This window comes from Chelonoidis abingdonii, chromosome 1 (genome assembly GCF_003597395.2).
Source record: "Chelonoidis abingdonii isolate Lonesome George chromosome 1, CheloAbing_2.0, whole genome shotgun sequence".
In the NCBI taxonomy this organism is placed as follows: Eukaryota; Metazoa; Chordata; order Testudines; family Testudinidae; genus Chelonoidis; species Chelonoidis abingdonii.
This window is the reverse complement of record NC_133769.1, coordinates 34942279-34966004: the sequence shown is the minus strand read 5'-3', so window position 1 is coordinate 34966004 and position 23726 is coordinate 34942279.

Here is a 23726-nt window from a genome sequence, read left to right as displayed (position 1 = left end):
GTCGGGTTTCAGTGTCTGATTCCAGGTTTGGGTGATGAGAACTGTGTCTGGTTTTCATCAAAGAGGAAGGCATAGGGAAGAGGAGCAGGGGAGAGAGGGATACTGGGGTCTGGAACTTGGATTTGTTTTATGATCAGATTTGTTTTTCATTTTGGAGATCCCCTGGCTGGAGTAGAGGGGCAGGAAATTGTTTCTCTGCACCATTAGTGAACCAGAGGTGCCCTGAAATTTAGGCTACAGTGATCCTTCGCTGTTCAGTCAAAAGGGAAGTAAGTAGGAAAGTGCAGGCAGACTCTCATTCTGGAACAGGAGTGACTGGGAGTTTGTCTAGCACTGGGAGATGGAGAAGGAAGGATTCCAGCTCATTCCCCTGGCATAGTCATGAATCATTTAAACACTATTGGTGGATTTTCATGCCCCTGATGACAGGAACAGATTGAAGCAGTTCTGACTTACTCACTGTGCTAGCTGCATTTCCTTAACCCTTAGGAGCAGAAAATCTTCTTTGCTGTCCATTCTGATTTGCACAGATGGATAATGGCACCCTGTGCACTGATTAGAGTTAGCCAGTCCTTATGGCTCAGCAGGGGCCCATAGGCCCTTGCTGGTGTGGTGACTAGAGCTGGATCAATCAGGCCATGTTGGTAACCATCTTTGAAATATCCTGTATTGAAGACAGAGTCCCACAGAATAGTGAAGAAAGGGGAAACGTGCTCTCAAAATAAGTTTACATGGCTCAGGATGTATACTGGAAACAACCCTACTCCAGGGAGTTGCTGTGAGTATTTTGCTACACAAGTCCCTAAGTAGCATGACAGCATGCTGGGTGTACCACAGGGTTGGTGGCAAATACTGCAGGTACTCCAACCATTAGGCTCTCCAAACTCTAGCCCTTGGTTGGTTTCCCCAGGAACAATCCCACTCTTCAAATAAGAGAAAGGATTTCTTTACAATGGTTGCCAGAAAGCAAGGTGCAAGTACATTCAACCCAATGACTATTAGAAACTTTTAAGATAAACCCAAGAGCTCCCAATCCAGCCTCTAGAGGCAGTTCACCTGGGGGTATAAAAGGTACTATGGTCTGAGTGTAACCACTTTGCACTGTTCTCTTGCATGCAGGCTTCAGCCCTATATCTCCCTACCACAGCTATCACTGTACAGGAACACTTGCATAATGTTTCTGAGCCAATGGCAGCAACAAAAGCTGGGTTCAATATGTCTAGGGGTCCTCTAGTAAAATAAGCTATGGCTCAGGGTCCCACCCATACTTCTTGGGTAACTAAAATATAACTTCCCCGGACACCTTTGCTGTGAGTTTTTTCCCACTCGCAAACATGCAGGAGTCCTTGGGAACATGGAACAACAAATACCTTTTTGTCTGGGGGAATACCTAACAAAAGAAACATGATCAGCATATATAGATTGATATACCACAAAACGAGTCACCCAATCAGTTTATCAAGAGGACCAAGTATCAATTGTACAGCTTGCTGACATCAGGTCACCCAGCAACCTCCACCTACCTAAAACCTCACTCACAGGCCCAATTAAATTCAATTCTAGTCCAAGATGCCAGAGAGCACCTCTCCTCTTTCTAGCTGTTCTGGTCAAGTGACGTATATGACACCAGGTACCTCTCCAGTGGGTAGCTACCTGGTTCAGTTCTGTGACATCAGCTGTGCCATCAGCTCTGGTCAGTCCTTGCTGTTAAGTCAGCTCTGTACTTCTGTCACTCATCCAGTTTGGTCTTACTGCAATTTTATCTCAGGGTTGCCAGTTCATTTTGGACCACTATCACTAAATCACTCCATAGAGAGTTCAGAATCTCTTGATGGCAAACTCGGAGCAAACCTTCAGAGAGAGTCTTTGCTCACTAGGCTAAAGGTCCTAGTCCCTGGGAGAGTCTGCTCCTCTCTCTTTATTGAGCTTGAATCTCATTGCCTAACCACTGCTTGGGAAGTCAGAGTAAAGCACTTTCTTCAGGGGATATCTTGCACAATTCCTATGTTCCTTTGAGAGTACAGTCACAGTCGCAATCTAGTATCATTTCTGCAATTAGAATATAGGCAAATTCCACTTAAAGCAATAAAACATAAATAAAACATAGTATGTGGGACTATGGGTAAGCAACATTAACATTAATGTAAATGAGGCTGGCCAGACCTGGCTTTTCCCCTTTTACCTATGGAGGGAGCAGAGAATTTCATCCCTCTGACCATCTAGCTCTGGGATTTACATTTATAATCTCAGGCACCACTGTGGCAACAGTTGATGATGTAATGTAGGCCACTGTGAATAGCCATTTTGCCCCAAAGAGATAAAAAAAAATGTTCAGAGGAAAAAATAATTGTCTAATGCTCATATTGTAACTGTGTGATGTTTGTTTCCTCTCTTTCATCTTTTAACTCTGTTAGAACAGTTCAAAAATTATCCAAAGACTTTTAAAAGCAAGTTTTGCTGATTTTTTTTTGGAAGGTTGTGCTTATTATTATTAATTCTTCATTAGGAATATATATTTGAATTTCATCTGCTGCCTCACAGTTCACACAGAATGTTTGCCTGATTGCTCATTTTTTGTGGTTTCAATTGGTTTATCTGTCTGTGAGGTCCTGCAAGCAATTCTAATTCTCCTAGGCTAAGAAGAATTCATGGGTAATTTTCTTTGGTATCTGAAAGATTTATGAGTGAAATATTAAACATGAATAGGAAACTGAGCTAAATAAATCACAGCTCAATCCAACACATATATTACAATTTATTTATAAGTGAGTTTGGTGTTTAGAGATGCTAGTCACAATGCAGCCTTCTGATTTGTTGTAAATGGTGTCATTCAGTAGTCTGGAGTTTTCATCAAGGCACTTCACCCACCTGCTTCAGTTTCCCCATCTGTAAAATGGGACTAATCCTTAACATGAATGGTGAAGTGAATTGCTATATAATTATTAGATATTGTTGTTGATGATTCTCAGCATGCAAGGCTATAATTTGCTCCTCTTTTGTATTTTGTAGCATCATTTAATCAGAAATAACAGTATCCTCCAAATCGTGTTTTGGAAGTGAGAGCTAAATTCTCATCTCGGCTGATTAGAAGCCTGCAGTAGAAGACTCACATATGGGGAAGGATGGTTTTATTTTTGTAAAATCTTCAGGGCTAGATCATGTCACTTTCCTTTATAGAGGGTGGAGCAGAGACTATCCCTATGGTGATTTTTACCTGCCTAAGTCACAGTTTGTGTGCAAAGGGGTTATGCATTTTGCACCAGCCATTAGATGGCCACAAATTGCTTATCCTTTTGCAGTGGTCCTGGTCAAAGGGTGAGAGCAAAGAGGTGACAATGCCACGACCCCATCTTGTCCCAATACCTTCAAGGCTAGGTCGAAACAATCCAGAGTCAATACCCACCACATTGTTCTCCTGCAGTGCAAGGGATCAACTACTGATCTAGGGCAGGAGCACACTACAATGCCTCTTTGAGCAGACTGGGGCCTCCCTTCTCCCTTGAACACTGCTCCCTGTCTTCAGATGGCATCTTCAGGAGAGAGGACTTAGCCATTCAATGAGAGGATTCTGTGTGTAGGGGACTCCTGCTAGCCCCAGCAAAATGGTTGACACTGTCATGTATTGTCAATGAGGTTTAGAGCTCACATGCCAGTAGGGTTGCCAGGTGTCCAGTTTTTGAACAGAAAGTACTGTCGAAAGTAGTGTCTGGTCAGTACTGGTGACTGGACACCAAAAATCCGGTTACTGCAGTAACCACAATTGGCCTCTGCTGCTGGGCGGGTGAGAAAAGCAGCAGCTGTTGGAGGAGGAGGGATCCTGACAGCAAATGGTGTGTGAGGACTGGGTCCAATGGCTGGGCTCACCACCCATGACAGTCCTTCCTGCCTTCTCAGCCTCCCAGGGTCCTGGCTCTCTCCGGCCCTTGCTACAGGGACCAACCTCCCACCTCCCGCCAATTGGGCAGGCAGGTAGGCTCCACATCAGCTCCTCCCAGCCCAGCTCTCCCCGTGTGTTCTGGGGGAGGGAAAAGCAAATGACTTTGGGGGGAGTGAGTGAGGGGGCTTGGGGGAAGTGAGTGACAAGGGGGCCTGTAGTATCCGGTTTTGAAAAATTGGAAAGTTGGCAACCCACCCCAGCAAGATAAGTGGGGCAGGTCACACCTCACAAATATACTCATTCAAACTGTCTGCAGATCCAGGAAAACATCTCTGGATCAGTTATAATGCTTCACATTAGCAAGGTAGGTTTGTAATCAGGGCTAGAAATACACTGTGCAACTTATTATGTGAAAGCTGAGAGTCTAACATCATTGTACAATTCTAGGAATGGGGAAGGGGGACAAAACATTGACCTCAGTCGTCTATGACTTAATCCAGCCAAGAGTTTCTCCCGTCACAATTTCCAGAATTTTGCTCCCCATGGAGAAGCGGGACTGAGCTGTTCCGGAATGCAGGGAAGACAGGGACTGCTGTCCTGGAGAGCCCTTGTCCAACCACACTAGAGTGGGGAGAATATTGTATTGTGTGCTCCTCCATGTCTGCAGACCAACACAAGAGCTATTCACAACTTGGCTTGAAGAATTTCTCCTACAATTCAAGAGGTGTTAGAATTTTCAAAATCTTTTCTTTTTACACAGGACTTACATTAGTAAAAATCAGATATGTTCTTTGTACAAGACATAAACTTTGTAAATAAACATATCAGAACTAGATAGTGCTGATTTTTTGGTAGTAAGTTTTAGATTTGATTTTTCACCTTAAGGCCACCATTGTTCTGTTGGCTTCAAGGGTTCAACCTCTCTCTTTTTCCTGCTCTCTTTGTATCAAGAAGTATGATATTCTCACAGCCACTAGTTCTCTCTGTCTGTCAGCTACCAGGCTTTCTTCCTTCCTACAGGCCTTGCTATATTCTCTCAGCCACTTTCCAATTTAGGCCAGTAGTTGACAGTGCTCCTGCACTGCTTTCCTCTCACTACCTGGATGCATAATGCTCCTGACAACTTATTAACAAAGATTTTAATGCTGCTAAACCTTACCTGCTCTTTCTTCTCATGTGTCTCTGCAGCTTGGTTGACTCCTTTCATAGAAATGTACGACTGGAAAGTATCTCAATAGGTCATCTAGTTCAGTCCCCTGCACTGATGCAGGACTAAGTATTAAGAGCAAACTACATTTCAAGCTCTCTCTGACAGCTAGCCTTAACTGAGAACTCAGATGGCAGAAAGTTTAGTTCCATCGCAAAATTATGAACCCAGACTGTGTGAATTTCCCAGCATGAATTTCTATAGGGTGTAATTCAGAACATACTAACATGATGTCTCAAAAAACTCACGGTCTATCATAATTATTTTTCTAAGTCTAAGTATACATGGAAGAGGGTTTTATTTATTTTATTTTTTTTTAATCTTCACAGGATGTCTTCTTGGACATACAAGACAACCACCCTGTGATATTTAAGAAACACAGCCTGGCCCTAGTTTCCCAATACAGCCAGGTGATTCGGGGAAGTACTATTTTGGATAGGCATCACTTCTGAAAAAAAAATGTGAAAAACATGGCTGTATAGAGGTTCTGGCATGGTTAGTAAAATATTTGATGGAACACTAAAACCATATTATAATATTCTGCCCCTAGGTGGTGCCATGGACAACATTCCTTACCTGAACTGGTAACAGCCATACCTGACAGTGCATTAAAGTACCTTAAAGAGAGCACGTCTTTTCATCTTGCTATATAAAATGGAAGTCTGACCGGCAAGTAGAAGCCCTGCAACTTACCATATATGAGAAGTACATAACAATATTCTCCCTTCAAATTACTGAGAACCCCCTGTGATAGGGTGTCCATCTCACACAGGATCAGAACGGGTTATGATGACCAGGCAGGCCAATTAACTCCACAGGCTTCACCTGGAGGAGCAGCAAGGATCAGGGAACTAATTGAGAGCAGGCTCAGATGTGCAGGAACAGGCAGGGCCTGTTTAAATCCAGGTAGTTGGCAACAAATGGGGCTACTGAGGATGGCAGCAGTCACTTCCTGGGAAGAGGGAGCAGGGTTTAGGAGCTGGTACACCCAGAGTGAGAAGGGAACTAGGTGTGGTAGGAAGCAGTTCAGAGATGGAGAAGTGAGGGCTGAGACAGGAAAGGCCAGAACTGCTGAGTTGAGGGTCTCTGGACTGGAACCCGGAGTAAAGGGTGGGCCTGGGTTCCCCTACCAGCCACTGAGGGAGTGTCACTGAGGCAGCAAAAGGGAAGACTGCCTAGAACCCCTGGGAGAAGCAACTTTGCTACCCTGGAAAGCTAAGAAACACTGAGCCATGAGGAGGATGCTCTGGTTTCTGGGACTGAGACAGGGTGTGCAGACCAGAGGGAGAGACAGTGTGCAAACTGTGGATAGGGGTGTTGATCTCAAGAGCTAATCTCCAGAGTAACTAGGAAAAGGTGCTAGACCAGTGGTGAGTGCTGTACCTCGTGGCACCCTCTATTTTGATGGTGCCTAAATATTATGTATAACCAGGTAGCTTGTACATCTTTACCAGCAGCATTACACTCAAAGTGGAACTTAAGGATCTGCTTTTGCATTAGCTATTACAGGAACTTCCCAAACTGAATGGGCCCTGCATGAATTCTAATCCCTTTATCATGGATTTACTTCATCTTAAAATGAAGATCATGAATCTCAGTGGTGTATGAGGGCTTGCAATGGTGATTAACAAAGGCCTGTTGCTATTCTGAAGTGCACTGAAGTATGTAATTAAACATTTTTTTCCAGATTGGAGCTGAGTTTTGAAATAAAAGTTGTTTGATTGAAAAGACAGCTTTATGAAATGGTTGAGTTCTCCCCAAGCCACAGCCAACTTAAATGAACTGATGGTACAGTCAAAGCTGCTTGAGTTTAAACGATCAGTGTGACCAATGCAGTGACAGGCATTCAACTCTCCAATGTCCTTCAGTCTGTGGTAGATTCACACTCATTTAAACATGATTAAGTCTATGTTTAAAAAATATCCCTACTGTCTCTTCTGGATATATTGAAAAGAAGAAAGGCAGCATAGATGGTCCTTCTTAAAGTCTGAGAATATTTTTAAAAGTCAATGTGAAAGAGATGATTCAGTGCTGCTACCCAAATATGAATCCCATTAGTGTCAATGGATTTACTCTAGATGTACACTGGTGCAACTAAGCCAAATCTGACACACATGGTCTTGGTTATGGTGTAAATCTCAGATAACTTTGATGTCACTAAGCTCAGAATCACATAGCTCATTTTTCTGCTAGCAGAGTGGAGAGTTAGTCTATGCTATAGTTGTATTCATAAGAGTGCACACATGATTGAATTTACTTTTTCAGGCTTGCAATAGTTTGTGAAAGTCAGAAATGGGCTGGAACAGAGGAGATGATTAATCTAGAGGCTTTATCTGAAGACAGCAAGTGACACTAGTCAGCAAAAGCTGATCTGTGATTGGGACAGTATGTACCCTTATGTTAACCACTTTTACAAAACTATGCTAAATTTTGTAGAAAGTATGCCTGGTGAGGTATCATTTAAAAGCTCATAATCTACTGAACATTATTGTCCTGGTAAAATATATAGTAACATTGTACATAAAGCTATATGTTTCAACTATATGACTTTATTGAGACATGTTCCAAGTGTCGGGAAACAACTTCAAAATAGTTCCCAAAGAGAAAAGGCTAGCCAGTGCCTCAGTCAGGTGTTAATATAATCAAATGAACTGGTTACCCGGTTAAGCAGCCATTCTTTGGCAGGAAGAAGGGTGTGAGTGAGTGTGGTAAACGTCTGTCCCAAATTTGGACCTTAGCGTACAAAATCTGGGTGCTTACTGTGAACCTCCCCAAGCTTATACCCAGCTTGGATCTTATTTCGCTGCCACCAGATAGTATTGAGGCTACTATTAGCCTGGGTTCCCCCAAATTCCTTGGGGGGGACCCCCCTCTTTGGCCTCCCCAACTTTCCCTGGGAGGACCCCCAAGACTCAGAAGTATGAGTCTACCGGCAAAAGAATGATCTCCCCTCCCTTCTCCCTGTCTCTCCGTTGTTCCGCTCTCAGCAAGCTGAGGGGATTGATGCAATCTTTTTACATCACAATACCAAGAAACTGGTCTCCGTCTCTCCAAAGAGACAAGCCTTAAGCACCAGGGACAGAGTGATTCTCTCTCCTTTCTTTCCCCGTAACTTTTTCCTGCCCTGGAGACAATAGGAAAGCTCCAAGAGCATGGATTTTCCCTCCCCCCCCAGCCTGTCAAGATGTCACAGAGCTCCGGCACAGAAATTTCTCTCCTTTTTGCTCATAGGAAAAGACAACTCACAGTTGTTAAAAGACAACTTTATATATAAAAAAGAAGAACTTACATATACTTACAGTTTGCATTAAGACTTCAATACAGGAGACTATTGGCTTATAAGAAAAGGGAATAAACAGTCTGATTTAAGTAGCCCAATTAAAACCAGTCAGAATCAACACCCATGTAAATACAAATCAATAGCACATCCAGCTTGATACTTGGTTCCTTTGTTATTGCTTACATTGATTAGTAGAATATTTGAAAGAAGATGGAGTTAGAAGAAATGCTTGTTTACTCACAGCCGAGGAAAACAAAAAGACACAGAAGAAAGCCAAAAACCTCCAGAGGTTCCCACCCTTACTTTTGAAAATCTGGTTTCATGATTGGTCCTCTGGTCAGGTGTTTGGTTCCCTTTGTAAAACCTTTACAGTAAAAGAAAATTAACCCTTACCTTACCTATCTACTTATGACAGTGAGAAATTTACATCTTGGCAAACAGACTTGCATCTCCTGAATCTCAGTGGGAGATGATTCTCTAGGAGGAGGAAAAAATATAAAAATGAGGAACAGAGGCCCCAAAACACCTTCTCCTCCCTTTTTCCCTACCCATGACATCCACAATGCCTGAAGGAAAAGGAAAAGAGCATTGGACTGGGGGAGGAAAGCATCCCCCAAGTAAGACTGCCAAAGAATACGTGGGGTGAGAGCAATTTTGCTTTGAATTTATTTGGACTAAGTTAGACACTAGTTGTGTTTTACCTTTTATTTCTTTGTAACCAGTTCTGACTCTTGTGCCTCATTGATTGTAATCACTTAAAATCTTTCTATAGATAATAAACTTGTTTTATTTTATTTAAAGCAGTGAGTTTGGATTGAAGTATTTGGGAAACTTTATTTGGGATAACAAGATTTATGCATTCATTTTCTCTTAATGTGAGCTTGTATTGTCCAGAAGGAAAGACTTGGACAGTACAAGATGCACATTTCTGGGGACAAATCTGGGACTGGGAATTTTATGGCATTACTCTGCAATATAATTCAGGAGAGGCTACCTAAGGGGCTCACATAACTCAAGGGGGAATAGTTTACAGGCTAGAGCAAGGATTGGCAACCTTTGGCACGCAGCCCATCAGGGAAATCTGTTGGTAGGCCGGGATGGTTTGTTTACCTGCCGAGTCCGCAGGTTCGGCCAATCGCAGCTCCCACTGGCTATGGTTCACAGTTCCAGGACAGTGGGGGCTGCAGGAAGTGGCACAGGCCAAGGGAGCTGTAGAAGAGGAGGGACAGCTCTGTGGTTTGGGCATTGGCCTGCTAAGTCCAGGGTTGTAAGCTCAATTCTTGAGGGGGATATCTAGGGGAAAAATCTGTCTGGGGATTAGTCCTGCTTTGAGCAGGGTGTTGGACTAAATGACCTCCTGAGATTCTATGATGCTATTAATTATTTTAGGTGGGGAGCAATAGCTCAGTGGTTTGAGCATTGACCTGCTAAACCCAGTATTGTTAGCTCAAACCTTGAGGGGGTCATTTAGGGATCTGGGGCAAAAAAGAAAGAAAAAATTACTGTCAGGGGCAGTACTTGGTCCTGCTAATGAAGGCAGAGGACTGGACTCAATGACTTTTCAAGGTCCCTTCCAGTTCTATGAGACAGGTATATCTCCATATATATTTGTATTTATTTGTTCAGGAAGGCTTATGTTATAGAACCAGAATGGTAATAAAGGAAACCTCAAGAATGGGATGAAAATGCCTGTGTATGTGTGTGAGTTGATTGGGACATCAGAGGGGAAACTGAGGCCAGGAGGATGGAGGTGCCAGGCCTCTGGGCTGCCATCATATCAGAATTGGTCATTTGATTCAAGCACAGGTCAGAACTTGGGATCCATAACTCTTTATAGGCCCAACTTACCCTGTGACAGCAAGTTATTCCCTAACTGCCTACTTCAGGGGTTCTTGCACCATCTTCTGAAGCAGCAGGTACTTGCTAAGGTATATGGACATCTCCTTTCTGAGCATTCCTGTAACAGCATTGATGGAGCACTGTTAGAGATGGGATAGTTGACTACCTGGCCCACTGACCTGATCTGATATGACAATGCTGAATATTCTATCTTGTGGCTCTTTAGACTTTACTAACAGAATTGATAAGTGCAATACCTTTACTGTAATCATTTTTCCAATGTTTTTATTTCAATCTTGCTTCACCTCCTCAGGGATTTCTTTTACGCTGCTGAAGACTAGGAGTAGCAAAATAAACTTATGCTGGGGCAACAGTTAGGACCATCCCTACACTTTTGTGATTTCTTTTAGTAGCAATGAAAGGGAAATGGATGTCAGTAGTAAGTGAATGTTTTAGTGATTCACTGAACTCTGCTAAATTCCAGAATTTCATACAAGTCATTGGAAACTGTTGTGAAGTAAACATGGTGAGGAATCCAGACACCAACTCAAAATAAACTATGTCAGTAAGAAAATGGGTGAAATTCTGGCCCAACTAAAATGAGTGGCAAAACTGCAGTTGACTTTGATAAGGCCAGGATTTCTTTCCATGTGTTCATGAAAGCTATGGTTGATTTTGAAAAGGAGAGAAAATTACTCACCAGATGGTTAAAGGGATGCAGGAAAACACAAGATAATTACCTAGAAAAGAGAAAGCAGCTTTTGAAATATGTTAATATATATGTCTACCTCGAAGGAATCTAATGTATGTTCATTCTTGATGTTATCGTTAAATAAATACAGTACGTACAAGATTAACTGTAATCTTTTATGCTTGTTTAGAATCTCTTGTATTAGAGGTCTTATAGAAACATGCGTTGGAAATTTAAAATTGGAATCTAAGGATATCATGTAGAAGTCTGATTGTATTGATATTCTGGTCAGGAGGTCAAGATAAAGAGTAGAGATCAGTTGTGAATTAATAGTGAACTATAACTGCATGCTGCTTCAACTAAAAGGCAAAATAACCAGCACATTACCTGACCACTGTTTGCTCAGTGAGAACTCCCATTTTGACTTCGGTTACAATGCAAATACTCCTCTGTCTTTCCACTCTTCTAAGGAGCACATATCACCCTATATTCTTTCTCTCCACAAACAAGAGAGCCTACGTGCCCCTTTGGTCTTTCCATCCTGAGGAAAACAAAAATCATCAGAGGCTAGGACACCTTATTTGTTTTCTCTACAGAACTGTACATGTCCCTGTAATCTTTATTGTGTTGGAGATGTCAGTTTTTGCTAATCTACTTTTTTCTCTCCATTATTTATCTTCCTTAAACAGTACTACTTTTCGTAGCAGGCTTTGTTTGAAAATTCTGATGCCTGGTCCCAGAGAAAACAAAACAAAAAAACAAGGAATCTTTTTCTCAGTAAGAAAGTCTTTGAAAACTAAGACTGTCTTTAAGAAAATAAATAAATTCTGCATACTCCGATAACTCATCCATGCTGATGCTATCCCCTTTATTTAGCTAAAGGAGAATAATAGATTGTGCAGTTTATAGTTTCCTTCATGCCTCATGCAACCACTTTGTTAGATTTCGTAAGCTCCTTACTTCTAGTTCTCAATATATGTATACTTATAAAATATTCATCTAGAGGAACCACATTAGACTCGCAAGCAGATTTAAACAACTGCTCTATGAAGAGGGGAAAATACTGCGAAGACATAAACATTGCTCAGTTACACAGTAAATAAAGTAATAATAGAGAAACAATGATTTCTGAACAAAATACATCATTTACAACTTCATGTAAGACCTAGATCACAAACAGGGAGCAAATATATGTAATTGGCTGTGCCTCTCCTGAGGGTAGAGACTGCTAGCAATTGTTATGCTAGTGTAACACTCTTTAAGGATAACTGCGTCAGAACGTGCTACCTCAAAGGGTATTTGATATCTCCAAGCTCTACTTAGTGATCTGCATTCCAAATAATCTGTGCCTTTACTTCTCATGGTCATATTTGTTTCTTCAAAGATGCTGGCAATACCACCATTTAAAGTGTCTTTACTGCTGAAAACTTAAATGGTGCTCAATTTATACAGAGAAAAGCTTTGTAATCTATATATCTCTGAGACAGGCAACAAGTTAGGCAGGCTAATGCTCTGGGCTCAAATATTAATTTAGCAGTTACAGTTCCGGTCCTGTTAAAATATGTATTTTGGGCCTGATCCAAAGCCCATTAAAGTAAAGACTCTCCACGTGAATGGTCTTTAGACCAGCCCTTTTATACATCTGTGGTTTTATGATGCTGCATTCTGCAGTTTGTGAATATTGACACCATCTTGAATAAATAACTGCAACCAAGAAATCTCCTAACATGGACATCAAATATATTATAAACCAACTGTGGATGTATGGAGAGTTCCTTAGAGCTGCTGTACATGCAGCTTCTTGCTCCATGTTCTCCCTGTGCTGGTTTGACAGCTCACTATCTTCTGTAATCCAGTCAAGCTCCAGATTTCTAATTTACTATTACAATGTAACAGCTTTTACTTCCAAAACACGCAGGTTTTGTAATCTCATGGGTAACACTAACATAAAAAACTATGATATGCACTTATAACATGGACTGATAGAGCTGGGCGCATAACAGATTTTTTTTGGTTCACTGGCAAGTCTGAAAAATTAAGGAAAAAATTAACTGAATCAAAACAAAACAGAAATTTTCAGCAGATTGAACAATAAAAAAAATTGTTTCAAGTCTAACGAAAGGTTTTGTTTTGACAAAACCAAAACCTTTTTTTTTATTTTTAAACTATCTTGATTTTTTGAAAATAAAGAAAATTTTGAAACAGTCACATTAAAACAGAAAAATCAAAACATTTTATTTAAAAATGTTGAAACTAAATGTTTTGGATTTTATTGGAATTTTTTCCAGCTTTTTTCCAGCAGAAGCAATTTGGCAAAACAGATATGAATTCACATAACATGTCTTACTAAAAATTTCACCCAGCTCCTGATTCTTCTAATATCTCTGTATTGCTATTGTGCTATTGCTGGAGCTCCAGTGTTAGCTGCTTCAGCATAGCTTGCAGCTTGCTGATTCAACACAACCTCAGTATTAATCACAAAGATCACAAGCTCTGTTTGGTGACAAAGTCTTGGTCAGGTTTACTGTCAACAAAGCACTGCACTAACACACTGCATAGCAAGGTACAGGTACACTAACACAGGTTTGCCTGTGATAAGGGCCATGTCTCCAATAGCAATGCACCTGTGCCACTGTAAGATTACTCGTGTAGCCTCTCTATGCCAACGGAAGAGAGCTCTCCTGTTGACTTACTCAAACCATCTCCACGAGTGGCAGTGGCTTTGTCGGCAGGAGATGCTCTCCCACCAACATAGCACTGTGCACACTACCACTTATGTTGGCAAAACTATGTTGTTCAGGGGTGTGGTTTTTTTCACACCCATGAGTGACTTAAGTTTTGCTGACATAAGTGGTAGTGTAGACATGGTCAAGGTATTAGCTCAATCAACATAATGTTGTCTCCTAGGCCAATACAAAGATATTCCTCCTTCCACTCTCTTTTTATACATGAAAGTTACATGTTACGCTTCATATGTTCCTTGTACCAAACAGTTTGAACAAAACATCTTCATCCGTTATAGTGTCATCCCACTCTTATCTTTATGAGGAGTCTGTGTATTCCTGTGCTGTCCTGTTAGGAATATGTTTATGTAGTTACTTGAGAGGTCAATGTGTTTCTGTACCATTCTCTCAGGAATGTGCTTGCTTGGTTAGCTGATACCTAGTGTTCCTCTTCTGACAAGGCCTACTTTGGTTCACAGATGTACTTTTAATTGAGCCTGTATTATGGTCTGTTTAAGAAGGTTCCATGCAGCTTGCAGGGATTTCCCTTTGATGCCATACCTTTTAATTTCTATTTAACTAACTTCCTCATTTGTGTAGTTCCCTTTCTGAAATTTAATACTACTGTGGTGTGCTGCTGTGGCATCTTTCCCCCTACAGGGATGCAAGTGATTCAGCTATTTTCACCTCTTGGTCCATATTCTGTGCTCCACTTAGGACTAAATCAAGAATTGCCTCTCCTCTTGTGGGTTCCAGGACTAGCTGCTCCAAGAAGCAGTCGTTTAAGATGTCAACAAACTTTATCTCTGCATCCCATCCTGAGGTGACGTACCCAGTCAATATGGGGACACTTGAAATCTCCCATTGTTATTATTGAGTTGTTTATTTTATTTTGTAGCCTCTCTAATCTCCCTGAGCATTTCACAGTCACTATCACCATCCTGGTTAGGTGTCTGGTAGTATATTCCTACTTCTATAGTCTTATTATTCAAGCATGGAATTACTATCCATAGAGATTCCATGTGAAGGATCATAAATCCACACCGAGTAGAAGTCAAGCACAGGAGTTTATTACACACAGCGCTGGTTGAGTGTCACTTTGCTTACCAGGCTCAGAGACACTGCAGAACAATTAATTACAATAGGGTGCTCACTGGAGAGAAGCAACAGGGATGTGTTTTCCCAAGCCCCTGGATAGGTTCTAGCAGCAAGACAAAATAAGCACAATAAGCCAATGGTCTAAAAGATTACATAATGTCTCTGCCCATGGGCCAAATGAACATATTGATGACACACAGGTAATTACCCCCAGACTATGTCTATTAAAATATATAGGTTAAATTCTAATTTTGGGGTTCAGGGGAATGAGGTAGCAGCTCTCTCGGTTGACCAACAGGTACATTCCTAGAGATTGAAAGCAAAAAAATCAGTAATTTGTACTTAACAATAACAGCTGTTGATAAGTTTACCCTTGCATTTCTGTGGGCTAGGAGTGGCATACCTTTGTGAGGAGAGGGAATCATAACTCATGTCAATCATATTGCGCCTCTCCCCGAACTTTGTCTAGGATCTGAAGGGTATTGTACCACTTCTCCTCCCTGCATTTGGGAGTAACCGTGAGGCCTTTCTCAGCGCTTCGTGTGCCTATAATTCACGATAAGGAAGCCCAATTACATTCGGAGTTATGCTGACTTCGCTCACTGACTTGAAACACACAAGGTTATCTGTTTATCCCAGCTTTCTCTTAGCTATGTATTGTTCTCTGTTAGCCAGCCGCCATGGCCCAGGCCAAGCTGGGGACTCCGGGCCTCTATGAAAAGTTCTTAGCAGAAACTGCAGTTAAGATCTTACATCCACATTAAATGGATTATGGCCCTTCACTACGGTATAGTTTGGTTCATTAAAGATTTTTACTTCATTTGACTCTGCGCTTTCTTTCACATATAGTGCCACTCCCCCACCAGTACGACCTGTTCTGTCCTTCTGATATATTTTGTACCCTGATATTACTGTGTTCTATTGATTATTCTCATTCACCAAGTGTCTGTGATGCCTATTATACCAATATCCTCATTTAATATGAGGCACTCTAGTTCACTCAGTTTATTATTTAGACTTCTAGCATTTGTAAATAAACACTTAAAATTGTCACTTTTTAGCTGTTTGCCATTATGTAATGTAATTGTATTGGACTCTTTTTTTCATTTGACTGTTTCTCATCAGATCCTACCCATATTTTATCATCAGCCCTCTCCTCCTTACTAGGATATAGGAGAGGATCTATTAAAAGAGATTCTCTAAGGGATGTCTCTGTCCGCACCACACGCTCCTCTGCACCTGTTGCTTTCCACTAGCCATTATTTTAAAAACTGTTCTACGACCTTTTTAATTTTATGGGCCAGCAATCCGGTTCCATTTTGGCAGAGGTGGAGCCCATCTTTCCTGTATAATCCTTCCTGTATAGTCATTATTTAGATTGTAAACTCTTCTGGGCAGAGATCATCTCTTTTGAGGTGGGATGGGGGGGGCAGAGGCTCCCTCAAGTCCCACTCCCAGTTCATAATAATGTCCCCCCCCACCGCCCCTTTGTAACATATGAGATGTTCTCAGAGTAAAATGCACAAAAGAAAGCTCCTTTCTGCTCTCTTTCCCATATGAGAGAGGGACATCTGACTGTAAACAAAGAAAGCCAAAGGTCACCTGTCTCTCAGGCAGTCTTTCTGGATTCAGCTGTTTGGGCTTAGTCTATTAGCAGATCTATTGTCTTTTAGTGGGGTCTACTTCCAGCCATTCCTTTTTGAGCATACTGCGGGAAAGGTGAGGCCCACAACTGTCTCTTTCTTGACAGACCTGTCTCTGTCAGCAGTCTCTGAGATGGTGGAGCAGCCCTCCTCCTGTTCACCACTCCTTACTGTGGCAGTTTTTCCTTTTTGAAGCCCCTCCCCACTCCAGGAAGAACATACTTTATACCTGCACATCATTAGTGCTGAATAGGCCCAGAAGAGCTTGTTAGTCTCCTCTCCTCCAGTGCAAGGGCATGTCCCTCCACATGGGGTCTGTACACTACATAACATAATGGGCTCTAATACTGATTGGGGCCTTTGAGTGGCACCACAACACCAATATTTACTACTAACAACAATAATCTCACACAGGTGTACTTGGTGATTCTGCAGCTGTGGAATTTGCTTCAAAATTCATGTCTTGCTGCAAAACTGGGCTCCAGAATCTCAGCTTTCACTGTTAACAAATTACGTTTCTAGCTATCGTGGTTGGAAATAAAACCTTGAAAACATGAGCCAAATGTAAATGGATGCCATTTTGGCGTGTCTGGAGCAATGTCCAATATAATGGCTTATTTGACAACATCTTTTCTGGGCCAGAATACCAGAACCTCATGTCTGAAATCTTTTCAAACTCTGTGGTTCAGCAAACTTTTCTCTTTTGTCTTCTCTACTTGGTATGTTGTTTTCTCTGCTTGATGACAGCTGATCTCACAGAATCTCAATCTTGCATGGTTACTTGTGGCTTGATTTTCTGCTCCCTTCTGTCTTTTCTTTATCTCAGAACAGTACTGATAATTGGCTTTGTCTGAGGTTGTACATACAATTGAAAAAGCAGAACAATTCAGATCAATCAAGTCTGCATGCACCAGTGTATGCTAATTAATTCATGTGCTAATAGGGAAAAATAAAGGGATATATAGTCCATTTCTACAAGTGCATATTCCATTTCTACTGCAGCTCCTTCATGCTACTAGAATGGGGAAAGGTGGCATGAGCAGGCTCTGCAAATACTCTGGCAGTGAGTTTTATGGAGACTATGCCTCTATGCCAGCTCCTCTCCTAACCTCTGGGGTAGAGGAAGGGAAGGGGAAATGAAGGGTATAAGTGGAGTCTAATGTATTCCATCTATTCTGGGCTGCCGTAGAGGCCCATACTGTCATTACAAGCCAATGTCCAAGGGGCTTGGGTCCAGAATTTGGAGGCACAATTACATTTTAAAGCTACTTTTGTGCTACAAGTCCTCCTTCGTGTGCATAGGAGGAATGGACAATTGGACCCCAGAGCTTTTAAAGGCATTTTCAGATTTGAGGCAAGATCTGAGACTTTCTAATGCAAATATCTGTGATTTTACAACAGGGAGCCCAGGCTTCTTAGCCTTTCATCACAAATATCACCAGGGTCTTGTCACAAAGCAAATTCACACCATTTAACTTTTAGGATTACTGTGGATTTCTGTTCTAAAACTCTTTGCAAACAAACAATTATCAGTTATTAACATACATTTCACTACACATTTATAATTAGCTCTCCGGCGTCTTGTATTTGGCCATTTTAATAATAAGATCATTTCAATATGTGATTGTACAGGATTTTAAAGCATAACTGCTTGATATTAGAGTTCATGAGTTGCAATAAAATTACTAATAATTGTTTGAAACATTTCTCTTTCTCTTCCTCTTTTAAAAAAGTTTTGTGTAAGGAAGATTATATTCTTACCAGAATAAAAAGAGGATAATAATTTACATAACAGTTTTATATTCCAGCACTGCCAAGGACTTAGGGCCGTGGCATAGGATTGGATGTAAGAAAGGCTTCAGAAATCTTTTCCCCAGGGCTAGACTAGCAGATGCAACTAGCCTTGACAATATCTTTGAGCAGCTCATAAATTAATGAGTAATGCTTAGGATGGAAATAAAACCTTTGTAGTGGGGGCTTAGAGTGCCTCTCTTTCTCTTTAAAAAAAATTGTATTTGCCATTACAAAGGTGAAAGTATTTACTCTTTTTTAGGCAAGGACCAAATCACCCCTGAAAGGGATAGATGGCTCAGCAATAGACACAGGCAGAGTGAGTTTCACCAGGAGCAGGTAAATATCCTTTCATTTCCCATGCTATTCAGCACTATTAAATGCAACTCACTGTGTATGCTTCAATTGCTATTCACCTTCTTTCTCTGTTTCTTGTGTATATAGTATTTAGCCAGATCTTTCTTTCTTTCTCAAAATCACTGTCCAGATAGACCTATCCCAAAATCCAGTCACTCTTTTTCCAGCACTCCTCCCTGCTACTATTTCCCTGACAATGATTATTAAACACCATGCCCACCTTCCCGCCTTCCCCTTTTCCTCACATTGGCTGTCCCTGTGGCCGACTTGAATGTTTAGTTAAACCTGTTAACATGTAATCTTATACTTTCCTCAGCAAATGTCAGGATGCCTCACTACACAGTCTCATTTTCTATGGCCCAGCTTGTGAATGGTGCTTGTGTGAGCACGAAATGCCCCCATTCTTGGGCAGCTGCTCAGGGACCTCTCACAGCAGAAGTCCTTGTGTGCCCTGTACTCTAGGGAGCATGGGGGCTGCTCGCTCCTCCTTCACCTCCCTACATAGCAGAACTTGGAGAAGGAGCAGGCACAGAAGGGAAGAGATGGGAGTCACGGCCCTGACCTCATTATCCACTAGGCCACAGAGCAGGACCGTAGTACTGGAGAGAGCAGACTGCATTCCCCCTGTGTACAAGGAGCAGCACTAGATGTGCTAATCTGAGGCACAATCTTGCTGGTGATCTTCCTGGGACAGTGCAACTCCATCAGCAACAGCATCATCATTGCAAATCCCAAAGGGGCATGGCCTTCTTGCAGATTGAGTACCACCTGGATCAATCTCTATCTCTGTCCATAAGGTGGGCTAGCTGGATATTCAGTTTATATCCATCACTGGCAATCTTTTTTGCACCACCAAAGCTTTGGTGACCATGTGATCACTGGCAGTGTGGCAGCATTGCTTGGTGAACATGCTTTGTAATTTGTTGGTCTTTCATCTTGAGGTATCTGTACCAAGATAGCAGCTGAAACTTAACCAGCACTGATGGTGGCAGTTGCTGGGTTTGGCTACAAATATCCTCATTTCTGATCTTGTACGACCAGTTAATATAAAGCAGCTAATGAAGACAGCTCCACATAGCCCCTACTCAGGGCAGTGACATTAATGCCACGATCTAGCCCTATATACTGTGCAAGTCCTTTACAAAAGCTACTCCCCCAGAAGAGAACAGATTGCACCTCTGTGTGCTGCATATCAAACTACATTATTTATGTCATTGTGTTTATTACTAGAAAATTAAGCCTACATACTGAAAAACACATCAACCCCAGAGACAGACAAACACACACCAATCACACTCTACCCCCCTGAGACAGACACATGGACAGAGGGGAAGAGATGCCGAATTTGGGGCCAGTAACAGAACTCTTACTGGCAGAGGAAGTACACTGAATGGATTCTTCTCTTGGGCTGGTGTATTCTTTACATAGAATTGCTAGGATTGTTTTCTTTGACTGCTGGGGAGGGGAGGAGGGAGGTGGGAGGAGGGAAGGGAGCCAAAGGGAGAAGGGACTCCTTCTCCCTGGTGCTTGTAGGCCAAGAGTTCTTTGCTCTCTCTTTTTGGACCTTGTGGGCCAGGTATGTGCGAACTCATGGAAGTTTCTTCAATTTCTCCTCTATGGAGGGAGCTGGAGGTAGTTATCCTGGCAAAAGCAGCTGTAGCACCAGACAGAGTGAGCAGAAGTTCTGATCTGCCCTCTGTTTCAGCTGTGCAGGCATCATGACACCTGATGACACTAAAATAGACTCAGTTCCTGTTATATCCTTGGGGGCAGCCGGTTTAGGAAGAAATCACTTGAGGCCAGACAGCAGACAGCTAACAAAACTACCATTTATTTTCAGACACAGAGCTTGCCTAACCTGCCGAAGCTGGCTGGGCTATCCCCTAATAATCTAACTCAGTTGCCATAGGAACAAAAACCGTGACAACCAAATACACAACATATTCCTCCCTCCCTAATAAGAATACCTCCCCTAAATAAAACACACACTAGACTAGAGAAGGAGGGTAGACTGCCTCCATTCCCGGCTAAATCCTGGGGATTATTTTGCCCCATAACTGTGGGTTCGCCCTAGCTAAAGATCTAGCCGATGAGGAGGCCTTCTGTCTCTAGGTGGATTACGGAGAACTTCTGGTGTTGTTGCACCCGAAAGTACCATGGGCTCAGGGTCCGCAGCACGAACAGGTGAGGAGGTGGTATCAGCTCATGCTGGGCAAAGGGGTATCTCAGCCGCCGGCAGTAACGGAGGAGAACAGTCAGAAACAGGTGATTCATGATTTGGTGTCTCACCAGAAGAGGTGAAGTCAGACCACTCAACTGCAGATGTGTCCTGAGGACTGGCATGACCTGGCAACAGCTGATCTACATGTCGCTACGCCAGGTAGTGTCCTCTGCAGTCTGGACGTGTAGGGAAACAGGTCTGTTTGAGTGATGATCGGGCAGGAGCCCATTTAGCTCCGGAAGTATATTCCGAGCACAAACTGGCTGTCTGGGCTAAAGGTTCGGTCTTTTGCTCTGGGTGCCCGTCTGATGACTTGATATTGCTGCTGATGTTACACAATTTTGTCGGGTTTCAGAAGGTTTCAGCAGATCAAGCAAGTGCACAGCTGTCTCTCCATCATTAGAAAGGCCGGGATGCCTGGGTCGTAGCATGAGTGTGTTTCTGTAGAAAGTAGAAGGTTCCAGACGCTTTTGAATGGAGTGTTGTCCTCTTGCTGATTTCAAAGCGTGTTTCATTGTCTGCACAAATCTTTCAGCTAATCCGTTGGTGGACGGATGATATTGGTGCTGACGTGATGTGGTGTTCCCCATTTGCCTTCATAAAATTTGAAACTCCTGAGAGACGAACTGCGGTCCGTTGTCCGCTCACAAGTTGTTCTGGCAGAACCGAAACGACTAAAGAGTCCTGTAGTTTTTGGATAGTACTCTCTGCAGTAGTGGACTGCATTATAGAGACTTCTGGCCATTAGAATGGGCATCTACTGCCACCAAGAAATGTTTCTTCAAGGGGGCCAGCGAAGTCAATGTGAATACGTTGCCACAGTTTCAGGCCAGTCTCGGTGTGTGGGTGCCCACGCTGGGTGCATTCCTCAACACTGACATGACATACAAGCTTTTGCCTTCTCTTCAATAGAACGTCCAATCCAGGCCACCAAAATAGCTTCATGCATTTCTTTCATGCGCACTATCCACATGACCGGAATGTAGCTCTTCTAACATCTGTGATCTCAGTGGTGGTGGAATATGACACAAACAACCAGATTGGACTGATAACTCCGTCCTCCTGGACATGTAGGTAACAAGGTCGGTTGAGACCAGAGAGGTTGTCGCGATTTTCCGTGCATCACAGGTCCTAACTTGGAACAATACTGGTCAACGCGGTTGCCTTCTTATCTGAGTAGCAGTGATGGGTGTATTCTCTACCTGTTCAAAGTGGAAGATTTCCTTTTGGGCACTATCTTGATGTTTGACCGGCAAAGGCAACCTTGAGAGGCCATCTGCATTGCCGTGCACAGAGTGAATTTCTGATATTTGATTTCATATGTGTGTGCTGAAAGTAACAATGCCCACGTTGTATTGACTAGCAGCAAATGGGGGAATGCCTATGTAGGGTCCAAAAATTGACATCAAGGTTGATGGTCTGTGAGAAGAGTAAACTTCGCCCAAACAGGTACTGATGAAACTTCCAAATTCCAAAAACATTCCTAATCCTCACGTTCAATTTGGGCGTAGTTAGTTTCTGCTTTGCTTAGAGTGCTGAAGCAAAAGCAATAGGTCTCTCTTTCTCCCGAAGGCATAATGTGTGACATGACTGCTCCCACTCCATAGGGGAGGCATCGAGGCCAATTGTAGGGTAAAGGATGGATCAAAGTGCATTAGAACTTCAGAATGCAATGCATCCTTAGCTTTGTTAAATGCAACATCACAGCTTCAGTCCACTTCCAGGCTTCTTCTGCCCAGGAGCTCATGAGTGGTTTTAGCAGTGTGGCTAACTGTGAGATGACTTTCCATAATAGTTCAGTAGTCCTAGAAACAAGCGCAGCTGGCTTACATTTCGAGGTGGGGAGACTCCACAATAGCTTTAACTTTTGCAGGGCCTTATGAAGACCTGCAGATCAATGATGTGTCCCAAATTTCAACAGAGGGCTTGAAGAATTTACACTTGTCTTTGTGAACTCATAGCCCATACTCTCCAGTCTTTGTAGGGTAGCCCTAATTCTTTAAGCGATCCTCTTCATTCCTTCCAGTGACCAGGATATCATCCAGATAGCACTGAACTCCTGACAAGCCACCAAGATCTGGTCCATACCCTGGAACAGGGTGGGAGCAGACGTTATTCTGAAGGGTAGGTGACAGTATCGATAAAGCCTCTTATGAGTCACAATAGTCAACAGCTCTTGGGACTTTTCATCGACTGCATCTGTAAATATGCTTGACTCAGATCATCTTACTGAACTTTTGTCCCCTAGTCAGGCCTGCGAAGAGGTCATCCGATGCGGGAAAGTGGGTATTGCTCTGCACACAACATTGGGTTGACAGTGACTTTAAAATCACCGCAAATCAGAGTGAGCCATCTGTCAATAAACAGATAGTAGGATTAATAGAACAGAAGTACTTTATATCTCTTTTGACTGTAAATGGTTAACAAGTTCAGTAAGCCTGGCTGTACCTGACCAGAGACCAATCAGGGACAGGACTTTCAAATCTTGAGGGAGGGAAGTTTCCGTGTGTGCTGTTTAGAATTTGGTTGTTGTTCTTTCTGGGTTCTGAAGAGTGACCAACGTGCAACCAGGGTTCTCTCCAATCTCTCCGATACAGGCTCTTATAAGTTCAGAATAGTGAGTACTAGGTGATAAGGCGAGTTAGGCTTATGTTTTTGTTTCTTTCTGCAAATGTGCATTTGGCTGGAAGGAGTTCAATTGTGTATTTGGCTGGAAGGAGTTCAAATTTGTATTTTGCTGAAAGATTTAATTTTACTTGTATACTTCGGCTGGGAGGTATTCCCAGTGTCTATAGTTGAAAAACCTTGTACGTAATCCATCTTAAATTAAAAAGATAATTTTTACTGTTTTTCTCTCTTTAATTAAAAACTTTCTCTGTTAAGAACCTGATTGTTTTTTATTCTGGTGAGACCCAGGGACTGGGTCCTGGATCCACCAGGGAATTGGTGGGGAGAAAGGAGGAAAGGGAGAGAAGGTTAACTTCTCTCTGTGTAGGATT